General features: G+C 31.1%; 1 protein-coding gene across 2 annotated transcripts in view; it reads left to right on the plus strand.

The window, feature by feature from the left end:
• The first annotated feature begins 3,280 nt into the window (after positions 1–3,280).
• The window catches only part of LOC106470988 (RNA-binding protein Rsf1-like), an 11,886-nt gene continuing 4,907 nt past the window's right edge, over positions 3,281–10,259 (plus strand). Inside the window, exon 1 of one of the 2 annotated variants that reach the window (XM_013931573.2) lies at positions 3,281–3,427. The gene's annotated coding sequence lies outside the window, so the exon portion shown is untranslated. The remainder of the gene's footprint in view (positions 3,428–10,259) is intronic. The other variant, XM_013931574.2, reaches the window with a different exon arrangement.

Raw genomic sequence — 10,259 nt, forward strand, 5'->3', positions numbered from 1 at the left:
GTTCCAGTTGCTGACTATAGATCTCTGTATTGACAGTTCGCTGTGGATTGAGGAATTCGAAATGAATTACTCCTTTGATATCCCACCAAATGCAAAGCATCACCGTCTGCGGATGGAGTCCAGGTTTGGGGGTCGGAGGTGGTTTTTGTCTAGGACTGAACCATTGTTTTTGGCATTTGATATTCGCATAGAAATCCATTTTTCATCACCGGTGACACTTCTATCCAAAATCGGTTCACGCGTATTATGCGCCAGAAGAGACGAAGCAATGTTCACACGTTGGAAACTATGGTCATCGGAGAGTTCCTGAGGCACCCAAACACCTTCTTTAAGGAGTTTTCCTATAATCTTTAGATGTTTACGCATTGTTTCACGAGAGACATGCAATTTCAGTGCCATTTCATGGGTGTGTTGCCTTAGGTTGAACTCAACAAGTCTTCAGAGCATCATTATCAATTCCAACATGTCGGGCCCTGTCATCACAGTTTTTAAGGCTAAAGTCACCTGAATGAAATTCGCTGAACCATCGTCGACTCTTACAAATGTTCGAAACATTTCCATAAACTTTTTTGATATTCTTTGATGGTTACAGAGGCGTTGTTTCCCTTCTTGGATTCAAACAGCATTACATGCCGAATGTTTGTCTCGTCGCGTGCCATCACTATAAGAAATTAGAGTATACTAAACTTTGCCCATTATATAGGCTACACTAACGTGACATTAGGCGGTTCGTTTAACTATTATAGATGATATATGTTTTTTTGGGGGGTGGTTAATGAAAGTTTTCCAAAACGCTACATTAATTTCTTGACGACCTAATACATGATTATGATAGTCCTAAGTAATAAATTTAATACGAGGCCATCTACTTATAAGTTATAGATATCTTACTACTGTAGATTTTCATCAAATTATATATATTTTAAAAAATTGTATTTTTATGTATAAAAATCATTTCAAGAAGAATATCCGTTTAAATGTGGGTGTGTGAAAGAACTATTCGTGAGTGCATGACTGTATTATACACAACCAGATAAAGAGAAGTCGCATCGCCTAAAATGCTTTGAAATACATCCATGGACACAGTCATGGAAAAGTGTACTTTCGTAGGGTACATAGACTGCTAGTATATTGAAATGTATTTTGAATAACAAATAACATTGTCATGAAGGGAAGGGTATGTCCAAAGCGAATCTGACTTTTCTGGGTCATGTGTGACCTTGATACCGGCTAGGACTATACTATTACTACAAGAACTTAGTAATACTATTGTTAGCTGTAACTTCCTTTTTAAATAAAATGAATAAGTGATGAACATATTAATTTAACGATTCTTCGAGGCTTGAGTACGAAAAGTATTCATTTAAAGTAAACATATGTCAGTATTTCTCAAGTAGAACAAAAAAGTTTTATTAGTTCTAAGTATTTAAAAAATCTATCTCAAACACCTAAACATTTTTCAACCTTTTCTACTACATATATTCTAATGGGGCCCATTATCTGGAATTTTTGTCCCACCATTATGGCTTTAAAACAGCACTTTCAGGAGCATCATTTCACAAAGGGCTCTCCATTTTAGTTGAGTGACCTACACTATGGCGTAATTTTTGTATATGGCCCGACTAGAAATGCCTCATAAACACTGTCATTTGCCTCCTTCCCCCAAATGACGCCCCTGAGCACGTATTAAACGACGAAATTACTCTTAAAGTTAGGGCGCTCGACTCGCAATCTGCGTGTCGCGGGTTCGAATTCCCGTCCCACCGAACATGCTCGCCCTTTCAGCCGTAGGAAAGTTATAACGTGACGGTCAATCTCACTACTCATTGATAAAATAGTAGTCCGTTAGTTGGCGATGGGTGGTGATTGCTAGCTGCCTTTCTTCTAGTTTTTCACTGCTAAACTAGGGACGAGATAGCCCTCGCGTAGCTTTTGCGAACTTCCAAACAAACTAAACCATATTCTTAAAGTGTGGTAAATAAGAAATTTATTAAATATTACAAGTTTTACAAAATATTTGATGCTAATAAAGGAGTGCCTAGCCAGGACTTTTCCAATATCTCAAACTCAAATGCAAAAAAATGCAAAAACCACGTTATTAATAATAACCCACACAAAATAATAATAGTAATAATTACAAATAATTGAGGGGGGGGGGGATTTACCAGAAGTAAAACCTAATTCACAAGATTATCTAAGATAACAATATTAGACAATTCCAAAAGTATGTCGTTAAATTGTAAATAAAAGATCAAACGTACTTACAATAAGAGCTGTTAACAAATGAAATATCTTACATATCAGTTTCACGCGTCTTTAACCTAAAACCTATCTTTGTCATCTGTCTAATTTCAGCCCCCCAGTGACACAGCGGTATGTCTGTGGACATACTGGGTTTCGATACCTGTAGTTGACAGAGCACAGATAGCCCATTGTGTAGCTTTGTGCTTAACTTCAAACAAACAAGTTGTTTAATTTCAGCACTTAAGGATATTTCCTGTCTTGATAAACCACGCGATTACATATCGCACGGCCCCCAGTGGCACAGCGGTATGTCTGCGGACTTATAACGCTATAATCCGGGTTTCGATACCCGTGGTGGGCAGAGCACAGATAGCCCATTGTGTAGCTTTGGGCTTAATTACTAACAAATAAACATATCGCACGACTTACTACTTATTTTTTCTTTTTTTTAACATAATCAATCATAAAATTAGTATCCCTACTTCACTGATAGGGAAACCTCATGTTTGTGTCTTTAATTGTTTTAATATAAAAAATCACTTGTGTAATATTTAATATATACTAGGATGCAGGTGAGCTAGTGTTAAGGCAAATAATGTTGAACCAAACAATAGAAGGAAAAGTACATAAACAATAAACAAAATCGTAATTAAAATAAAATTATCTCATACATTATTTCGACACTTGTAAATCTTTTTTTTTTTGTCTTAATATATATAGACTAATCACTTGTTAAAATATAAGTATGTTGTTATTTAATTTTTATTTATTTCTAATAACTTTATTTATGTATGCTAAACCACAATCCATGTTCTATGTATATACATCTGTTAGTATGAATTTTAAGTGTATCCTTCGGTTAATATTAAAATAATTTGTCCAATAAGAGCATTAAGTACAAATTATAATTTACTAAAACAAAGATTATCTTTTACATATATACATTGAAACTTATATTGTGACTTTTCCCGTTAATCTAAATATATACTAAATGTTTTTGTCTAAAAATGTTTATATTTTTGAATAAAATCCTTGTTAACACTAGTTAAAACCCCGTTTTGGAAAACCTGTTCGAAGCGGTTTAACGCCGCGCAGTAATCACGAATTGCATAACGTTTAGGCGACCATTCGAAACAAAAGGAGCAAGAGTCGAGTGAGCGTTGAGAAGGTGAAGACCATTGAGGTATATTTAAGTATAATTTAATAAGTGTGATTCTTTTGAATGGTTATATTTTTCAATACAATTGTTTAAGGGTTAGTACAATAACTAGGAAATATTTATAAAATATATCTTATTTTGTGAGCCTAATTCGTGGAGACCGGTATCGTTTTCAAGCGCACAACTAAATTAATTAGGCCTACGATTGTACTTGGAAGTTGAAGAATGTTGTCTGCAGGACGTACTAGGAGTTGTACTATTATTAGTCTTAATTTAAAAGTTTTTATTATTGTTATTTGATACATGTCCAGTTTTGTTATTGGGCCAGTGCTATACTAGAAATCAAATCAAAAGTACATTTAACAATGTAAAATTATTTAAGGATTGCGAGTCAGAGGTTCATTTTTAAAGGATTGAGATTTCTCTACTTCGTGCTTCTTAACTTTATCACAGAAGCATAAGTAACAGCAATTCTTAAAATATAAGAAAGGATTTTAAAAAGAACTAAAAAAAATATTGCTATCATGTCGAAAACTTACTTTGAAGCTGACGTGATTTGATGATTCATGTAGAATCCTATTTTTACATTTTATTTTAGTTATTTTTACAATAATAAAGAATACTCTGGAAAAACAAGAAATAAACTTAAAGTAGTTACGTGGGCTTTCTTTTTAACCTTACTTTTTTATACTAATGGTAGTACTGCACTAAATTTTTTATTGGATTAAATAAATGCAACAAAGAACACAGAATAATATGTAAAAAAGCATACTGTCCCATAACTATCACAATTTTTTGGCTTTTTCTGTGCAACAAGAGCTGTTACAAATTCCTCTTAGATAATCGATGTGTTTCCCGAGGAAATCAAGCTTGTACTGAAAGTGATATTGACAGTTCTGTTGTTTGGTAGATAAAAACTGGCTTTCTATTTGTAATAAATGATATAGAATTGAACATCAGAGAGAACTATTAGCAATTTCTGAAAGAGGATATAACAAGTAGGCATGGGAAAAGGGGTTGATTTTCTATTTATTGCTTTACCTGAGCAATGGTGACATTATAAACGAGTAATTTAAATTATAATTTGTACTTCTTAAAGAGGTGTAAAATAAACTTGAGAAGAGATGCCTAAAGAGAAAATGTCAGGATATTTTTAAATATTACTGTATAGAATTAAGAACTTAACTTATGTATGAATAAAATATGGATTATTAGCTACATTTTTTTATGCTATACTTATAAGCTCTTATTTTAAGTACAGTTGAGGCTTGAAAGCTTGGATAGTGAATTATGGATGTCATTTTGAACCTCAGCTGCAAAATCACAAAAAATTCAGCTTAAGGTTTATGTATGCATATTTTTATAACAATATAAAAAATGACTCCGAGTTTGTTAACTCTGTCAGCATGGGCTCGGTCCCTGGGACGAAACTTATAACCATTTTGTGCTTGTTATAGTTTTCATGCTATAACTTTTAAATTGGTAAGGAATGTTAACAAAATTTAATGTATTATCAGTAAACATTAAAATGCTTTCGTATGCAAAATATCAAATTTTTTATTAAGTCTTAAGGTTTGTAAGGCAATGGTTTTCTCATGCCTTTGTTTTTCTTTTCACACCTTGCCTATCTAACATGCAAAGTCTTTATAATGTCCAGATAGTTATCAAATGTTTCTTAAGAAAATTTATATTTTATCTGTTATTTTCAGTGATGAATCTCTACAGGTTTGGTAGATTTGACCGATCTCGTAACCACCATAAAAAATTAGGAAATAAATATAAGTTATGTCTCTTTCATTTTATAATGACTATAGATTATAGCACGAAAACATAAATCATGTATGTTTAAACTAAATAGCTTAAATCTCGTAACATTATATATTTATTATTTTTATTATATTGTCCTTTCAGCCATGCCTGGCTAGCAATACAGAAGTTACAATGACACGGCTCACATGCACTCATGTAACTGTATCAAATAACATAAAACTGATCTGTGGTCTTTACAAAGTAACCTGTCTTGGCTGTGTTTTAGTAGACTATTATTTTATAAAATACATTCACATTTTAATTATTATGCATTATATATGTATATAAATTATTGCTATTTTGAAATAAGTTCTTAAACTTATTTTTCTTAAATGTAGAACAGTAAATAAAGAAGTAAAGTAAACAATTATTTCTTCTAGTTACGACCTTTGTACTCGGTTGCTGTTTGACGTAGGTTGCTAAGCCTTCAAAAAATTTTGCACGTGGAGGATATGAAACAAAATAATTTTTTTGGATTTTATATACATTTGAATAACTAAAAAATCATCAATAATTACATCAATACCATAGAATTCCACTATATAGCTGTATTTTAGTCTAAAAAAATATGAAAATTGGAATAGACTAAAGAAACAACCTAACTCCTTGAAATATTGGTTCAAAAGAAAGAAATGGTGTCCTTAAAATTCTAAATAACCACGAAAGCCACTAAGGGGGTATTCTGAGCTTTCGATTGGTTATTCATGTCATATAAAGAAGTAGGTGTATTTTATGGAGCATTTCCAAAATTGGAAAGAGGTGGGTGGTGTGCCACTGTCTGATTTATCACATGAGCAACATTTTAGCAAATAGAAAAGATAAGACATTCTTATTTTATATTCTAGTTTGTTAATATCGGTAATTTGAGTTTCTAATTCATACGAAACACTAGACCTAGTGTTTTGACTCCACAGACATCTAATTTGAACCAGTGTCACATTCAACACACCACATGACACACAAATATTGATGTTTATCTGTTTTTAATATTTACTTTTGAATTAAGAAATTTAGTAATGTATAGTACTAAAATTTGAATTTTTAATCTATAGTTTGGTACCAAACTTATTAACATCAATTCATGAAATAAATTCAATAAAATTTTGAAAGTCAACAAACAAGATGATATGGCCTTTCACCTATGGTCCACCAAGAAAAGGTTAAAAGCTTTTCTTGGTGGTTACAAGGTCAGTCGAATTGACCAATCTAGTTTTGAGATAGGGTAGAGAAACTATTAAGTTTTACTGAAGAAAAACCATTGAAATGCATTTAGGAAGTTTTAGGGATCACACAAAGGAAATTTGAGATGGAGAAAAGTATTTTTAATTTTAACATGAAAATTACTTTGCACATGGACTATTCAAAACAAATAATATATTCCTGCACAAATCTTTATTTTATTTAAAATACTTCTCTGAAAAATATGATTTTTTGTATGTGAAAGATTTGTAAAGTTAACTGAAATACTGCCAAATTTTGTTAAGATATACACACTATGTTGAGAGTTAGAATTATATCTGTATATTTTAAAAGAGTACAAAAAGGTCACGTGGTCGGTCAAATAGACCAAGCCTATATTGAGAGAGTCAACCCTTTCCATATCGGTAGGAAGTAACTCCACTTCTTACTGATTTTGCATTAATAAAAATTAACTCCTTAACATCACCATATCTGAAGCACAAACACTTGGCTATAGAACATGAGACCTCTTAAAATATAAATTGTATTTTGTTGCCAAATTTATGATTTATAATAAAATAAAAACTACATAACAGGTTATGCTATGCATTACACCCAAAAGCAATTTTCAGTGCTTGCTTATACAGCAACAATATTACATTGGCTTAATAACTGTGTAGGAGTTAACATTGTCTAAAGCTTTAAAATAAGTAAGTTGATAGAATTTATCTTAATCTTATGTATAAAACTTTACAAGTTGGTTCAATAAGAATAAAAACATGAATTTTTTTAACATAATACACATTCTGTACTATAAAAAGAAAACAGAAAAAGTTAACAAAATTTTGTTGAATTTAGTTAATGACTTCCTCAACTTCAATTTAAGATTGTGATGGTGTGATTGCCAATACTTCTGCTTGAAGAAGTGATAGGCTAGTGAACTAAACACATAATGAAACTAAGTTAGTATGCCTTCAAGTTTATAAGAGACTTTTTTAGAGATAAAAAAAAATTAGCTTTCTGATATGTTGCTAGTAGAAAAGATATTTGTTTACAGCTTCCACTATAATTAGTCCTATTTTTCTCTTTTGAAGTTGAATATAACTTCGTTTAATATTTTATGCTTCGTTTGAACTATAATGTTGCAGAATGATAGGAAACGTTTTAGTAGAACAAGATAAAGTAAGCTTAGTAAATTCATTTTGCACCCAATCTTGTTAGAATAAGTAACTTCTTATAAAAAGTCACAAAAATAAATTTAAGGATATAAATGAAGATATAAAAGAAGTTTGAAACTGAGTACACACATTAAATGAAGACCTGAATAACAGTTGGAAAAAATTGCTATGTTATTAATCATTTTATGGTTTAAAATGCTATTTTTATTGTATGCTAATGATTGTAAACACAGTGAAACTGTATGCAATGTTTGTTTTTTCAAATTAAAACATCTACAGTTTTGTACAATAAAATTTTTATAGGGAAGTTTAAAAGAATGTAGGAATATAAAAATCAGTAGTTGAAATCCACAGCAAAGGTATTTTTATTGCTTATTTTAAAAGAAGATCATAATGAAATTTTCAAAGCTGGAAAGTCATATAAGTATCACAAAGCTTTTATTTTCAGAAGCTACATAATACTCAAAGTTAATATTAAGTTTCAAAATTTCATCCTTCATTTTGAAAGCAGTCAGATTTGAGTTGAAAGGTCGTGAAGTTATATATAATGTTAACTGGTATTTTGCCTCGTATTGATGTGGCTGGTTTCCACATATTAATGATTCATATAGGGAGTTTGTTGCTTTGTCACATGTGTTGACTGTGATTAAGTTGCATCATAGGATTACAGTTGATTGTAAGTCTATAACTACATTTTAAGTACTCAATCTCTCACTTGCTCAAAACAAGCATTTCATTCTGCCTGGAACTGTTGCATTCCAAACAGTGTAGTTGCCACTCATTTGAAATGAAGAGGTAACATAAAATTTTGTCCTTTTTTTCTTTCTTGTTTTATCAATTATGTGCTTCATTCTAGTTTATCTCGCTAATAAGTTTTCTCTTTATTACCTGTAAATAATGTTAGTGATACAGTATCATACTAGCTACACAAATCATTTTCTAGCAGACTGCTTAATGAGCAATCTCCTACTCAACATTGGAAAATATGACTTTGCAAGTGCTGGTGTATCTCACTATATCTGAAAGCCTAAGATTGAGTTACATAGCAGTGTAATGTAAGATCCAGTGATCATATTGTTGTTTTCTTCGTGTAGTTGTTAAGGTGTTTCTCCCCCTACCAAAGAGGGCCACCTGCATACTGTGGTCATGCTATTATGCAATTATTCTATTAGGCTCCTCTAATCTTTAATATTCTTGTACTTCATTCAGAAAAGTCTGACCTCTCTATGGGTAACTGTTTGAGCAATTGATGTGCCTTGTGATTGCATGTGCACCCGCTATGCTTTCTAACATCTATCATTTTGCTACTTTACATATGCAGATTGGCTGTTAATTCTACTTCATTTCCAAAACCAACTGTAACCTATTTTCATGGTATCCAGTCATTGATTTGTGGACACCTGGATTCCTCGTGAAATATAGCATATTTTTGTAGATTTTTGGCAAAGAAGAATAAATGCCATATATGGTTCTTACAAAGTGCCTTACCATTTCTGCTGCCTTTGAGTCAGAGACTACTTGTTTTTAGTCTTAATATCTACAATAATGCTGAATAGTTTTTTGTTGTTTTTTTCTCATTAATCAGTACTAGAAAAATGAATTCCTGTAGAACTCAGTGTTTTTACATTTGGGAAAATCCATTGTGACTGACAACACTTGTTTATGTAAAATGTTGAATTGTTACTTTCTTTTAATATTATCTGTCAGTTTCTTTTTGAATAATTATAAAGGCAACTAAAAGTGATATAAGCCAATATTAATGATCTTTATTTTAAGTTTTATCTTAACTCTTTCAATACGGGGTCAGTCAATGTGACGACCTCATAACCATTTTGTACTTTTTGTTTTCATGCTATAATTTTTAAATTAGTAAGTGAATGTTAACGAAATTTGGCAGATTATTAGTAAACATTACAATGTTTTCGTGTGCAAAATGTTTTTATTAAGTCTTAAGGTTTGTAAAGCAATGTTTTTCTCATGCATGTTGCCTACCTATCATGCAAAGTAATATTCATTTTAAGATTAAAAATAGTTTTATGCATCAGAAAATTTTGATATTTCACATACGAAATCTTTGTAATGTTGAGATAGTTATAAAACATTTCTTTACAGGTTTGGTAGATTTGACCGATCTCCCACCCACCATAAAAAAATTAGGAAATAAATATAACTTGTGCCTCTTTCGAAAACATATCATAAATGTTTAGACTAAATAGCTTAAATCTCATAACATTATATATTTATTATATTGACCTTTCAGTCGTGCCTGGCTAACAATACAGAAGTTACAATGATGCGGCACACGTGCACTCATGTTATGGTATCGAATAACATAAAACTGATCTTTGGTCTTTACAAAGTAACCTGTTTTGGCTGTGTTTTAGTAACTATTATTTTGTAAAAAACATTCACATTTCAATTATTATACATTGTATATGTATATAGATTATTGCTATTTTGAAATAAGTTCTTAAACCATAGAACAATAACTAAAGAAGTAAAGTGAACAATTATCTCTTCTAGTTACGCCCTTTGTACTCGGTTGCTGCTTGATGTAGGTTGCTGAGCCTTTAAAAAATTTTCCATTTGGAGGATATGAAACTTTTTTTTTAGTTTATATATATATACACATATATATATATATATATATACACACATTTTAATAACTAAAAAAATCATAAATTACTACA

This window comes from Limulus polyphemus, unplaced genomic scaffold, assembly GCF_000517525.1.
Source record: "Limulus polyphemus unplaced genomic scaffold, Limulus_polyphemus-2.1.2 Scaffold4340, whole genome shotgun sequence".
NCBI classification, from domain to species: Eukaryota; Metazoa; Arthropoda; class Merostomata; order Xiphosura; family Limulidae; genus Limulus; species Limulus polyphemus.